We start from the raw sequence: 3,910 nt of genomic DNA, 5'->3' as shown, positions 1-3,910 counted from the left end.
CGCGGTACCGAGGATATGTAACCGTTGATTTTAGGATTAAATCCTAGTCGTTGATAGAAGGGGTTATACCCTTTTCTTAGTTTCTCCATCGTATTATCCTCGTTTCCTTCTCCTTCTTCCCTCTCTCATATTTTCATTTTCCTCTCATAGAAGATGCCAATGCCATCGTCGACTTTCAGTTTTGATTTCCTTTAGCAGTAAGCCATCATCATCATCTGTATAATGCCAAAGCAATCGTCGACTTTAAATTTTGATTTCCTTTAGCAGTAAGCCATCATCATCATCTGTATAAGGACTTCAGTATCGATTTACTGGTAAGTATTTTATAAATCGATTTAGGGTTTGTTCATCATCTGTATAAGATTTTCTATTCTAATGTGATTTTTTTTTCAATTTTAGGGTTTCAAAATCGAGTTTAGGATATCAATTTGATGATCGATTATAAGTTTTCTTATTCTAATATGATTCTTTTTTCGATTTTAGGGTTGGAGTTTGGAAGAACAAATCATCAGTTGATACAAAGTACAAACATCAGGTATTCGATTTCATTTTCTGATTCTGAATTTATCTAGGGTTTTGTTTTAACTTGGATTTGATTTTCAATTGTTTTTCAATAGAGGGTTAGGGTTTGTATCCTTTTTAATGGCAGATTAGGAGCTATGACCATTGTTTGTGGTTCTTAATGTCCATTGTCTTTCTGTTCCCTAAATTTGATTGTTCGTGGTTGTCTTTATGATGCATAATTTGTTTACTATTGTAAATCAATTTGATCTTGATTTAAATGTATTTGTTGGTTATTGTTGGGGTGAACTGAAAGGAGGAGAAATTGAGCTTTGTTTTGGTTTTGATCAGGTGTTGAGGAAGAAGAAATTGTATCCTTGGTGGTGGTTCATTTTGCAGTTGGCTTTAGACTTTGGCTTATTCGTAGACTAAATGCAGGTTTGTTATTGCACATTTTTCTTTTCTTGCATCCATATTTTCTCATAGTATTTGTTTTCTCATAGTTTGATAATAACAATTAGGCTAACTTTAGCTCTCTTTTTTACTTATCAAGAAATTTATGGAGTGTTTGAATGAGTTAAGTCAGCAGAAATAAGATATTTCTCTACCTAGGTAGAATAAATAGAATAAGTTCCGAGCAGCTCTTTTCCCTTTCTGATGCCACTAGCTAAGTCATGCCCACCACTCATCTTTTTCTGGTTTTGTACACACTGTCCGATGAGTGTGTACTTGGCATTTTAATGTGTGCATCCGACATTTTAGTACTTGCCATTTTAATGTGTGCATTTATTTCAATCTCATTCACTAATTTAGTTTTCCGAATTATATAATGAGCTCAGAAAAGTCACATTTTCACACGAATGCGTCAGGTGGTTGATTCCTTGTTGAGTGATCATTAGGTGTAAAGGTCAAGTTGGTTGGTATTTTGTGCATCTGTTTGTATTACTGTTCATTTTTGTATGCTCAGGTAGTAACAAACTTATAAGGAAAAATAATTAAATGATCCACATGTCAGGTAATGGAATAAGGCATGATGTGGTTTAGTAGGAAAGCTAATACCATGGCGGTGATGCTGATTCATTTTTGAAATCACAATCTCAAGGATAAGTAGTGCTTTATTGAATGCATTTTTGTTAATGAATGAATATAAACAAGTTTACATATCCTGACCCTGTTTTAAGTCTTGCTCTCCATGCCTTATATTTTCCACTGACAATCAAAGACCCGAATTCCCACTTGGTAATGTTTAGAATGTCAATGTATTTTTTTTATTATTGTCCTTTAACAGAGATTGTTGATTATCCGTGTGTGTTGTTAGGTTTTGACTCATGCCTTTATGCATAAACTGAAATAGAAATTGTTGTTGCAGACATCTTGGGTGTGGTTCAACTGTCAGAGGTCTTGGATGCTTGATGCTCGGAGATGGAGTTCGTTTTTTGTCACAGCAAACTTATGAAAGTGGTCAATTGCCAAAGCCGAACTTCCGAAATGCTGTTTTTTGCTTTGCTTTCTGTTTTTTCTACTTGAACTCTTAAACAGTAGATGTTGTTGTATGTATGGATTTATTCAGGTCTTAAGACTCTTAAGCCTTAACAGTTAAAGTTTTTAAACTTAGAACTTTCAAGAACTTTTTTTTTTACATATGCAGATATGCTACAGGTAAAGAACCGGTCCCGTCCCGTCCCGAGTTAAACAGGTACAGGTACCGTCCCGTATTGAGTTAAACAGGTACGGGTACCATCCCGTCCCGTACTGCACAGGTACTAGGTACAGGTATAAAGTACAGGTACCGGCCATAGGGAGGTACAAGTACTGATCTAGGCAAAAACCTGTACCGTCTCGTACCTTGTGCAGTCCTAGGTCTGACTCTGATGAAGAAAGGGATGCATCCGAAGAGAGTAAAATGTATCTAAATCTTGTTAGAATCTAGGCTGATAGAATCAATCGGTTGAACAACAATGTCAATGCACTCATCGGTATAGTTAAATATCGTGACTCTAGATTAAAGGCTCGTAGCAAGGAAAACAACGAGGTTTGCTCCTCACTCGAGGCGAAACTCAAAAAAGATGCCTTGGAAATTGAACATCTTCTGAGTAAACTCTCTATTTGAGGATGTCCTAGATAGTCCACTATACCAATCGCTTCTGTCCCAACTGAAAATTCAGTTCCAGAAGCTAAATCGCAATCCTTTCCGGTTGGAAAGATGTGCCTGTATCTTCCTCTAATCAAGGAATATCCACATCACACATAAGGAAGAAATCTCCCAATGATTGTGTTAAGTATGTTCACTCTAATCACTCGGGTGATCAGAAAGTGTGTCTCTTTTGTGTTTCAGAAGGACATGTTGAACAAATAAGGAAATCAAGGTTGAATGACAATTCTGTTATCGACTTCAACACACCTTAGATTTAATTCTCAAAGGTGTAACTGACATTCGTATGACTAAACCAATTGGTTTTAGTACTCACCCAGTGAATCCTAACAGGAAAGTCAGTTCGATTTGTTCCTTGAATGTTCATGCATGTAACAGTAATCTAAACACAATTCGTCCAAGAAGAGTTCAATGATATTCTTCAACTAAAAAGGGAGATGATACTGTTCTTGATGCGAATAAGGTTTCAGTAGAAGGAATGAAAAGTGGAGGTATGAAAGACAACCTAAATTTAATAATTGAAGGATACAAAGAACTCATCAACAGGTTTTTGAATCCCTCTGATCAAAATCCTCCAGGTAAGAACCTATACTATGCGTCGTATTTTGATGATAGTAGGTTTTATGATAACTTTTCACATCAAAACGATTTTCCTCCAAAGAATAAGAAAAAGAAGGTTAACCGAAAGCAACATTCCTTTAATGAGCTCAAGGCTCATACTTGTGCTAATTAATCACAAGGTTGAAATCGCACTCACAAAAATCCTGGTTAAGTGAGATATGATCAGGTATACTTGATGGCAAAATGTTCTCTGATTATCTAGTTGTTTTCTTATCATTCTTAGCTAGATTATCATTTACAAACATTCTTGCATAAGTATTTGTGTTGGTCTTGTCAATTTTTTATTTCTTCCTTTTTGTTTTGAGTCAAAAAATGCTACTCTTATGCTCTAAAATTTTCTCCTAAGAATATAAATTTATTGAGTTAAGACTCGTGAAAATATTCACTCAGCAAAATATTGCAGTATCTGTTGTTTTTATTTGCATGCCTATGGGTCAAGCTCGTGTTCGTACGAGTACCCGTGTTACTTTTCACGAACCAACTTTGGATACCCTAAAAGTTATCGTCCCTAAGAAACCATTTAAATGCCAAACCTATTGAGTTACGTACGCATACTCTAGGTTATTTTATGTTTTTTATCAAGAATGTCTTCACCTTCTAGCACTGGTGGTTTTGCAAGAGGTTTTCTTGATAAAG

At 35.5% G+C, this 3,910-nt stretch overlaps 1 long non-coding RNA gene across 1 annotated transcript; it reads left to right on the top strand.

Moving 5' to 3' along the window:
• Positions 1-505: 505 nt before the first annotated feature.
• On the top strand, positions 506-2,128 carry LOC113338411. The gene is made up of 3 exons (XR_003354766.1): positions 506-535; positions 853-939; positions 1,871-2,128. It is a non-coding gene; the product is annotated as an uncharacterized LOC113338411 (long non-coding RNA).
• The last annotated feature ends 1,782 nt before the right edge of the window (positions 2,129-3,910 follow it).

Source organism: Papaver somniferum, unplaced genomic scaffold (genome assembly GCF_003573695.1).
Source record: "Papaver somniferum cultivar HN1 unplaced genomic scaffold, ASM357369v1 unplaced-scaffold_19, whole genome shotgun sequence".
Lineage (NCBI taxonomy): Eukaryota > Viridiplantae > Streptophyta > Magnoliopsida > Ranunculales > Papaveraceae > Papaver > Papaver somniferum.
The sequence above is the reverse complement of the archived record's forward strand: the minus strand, read 5'-3'. Positions and strand labels throughout refer to the sequence as shown.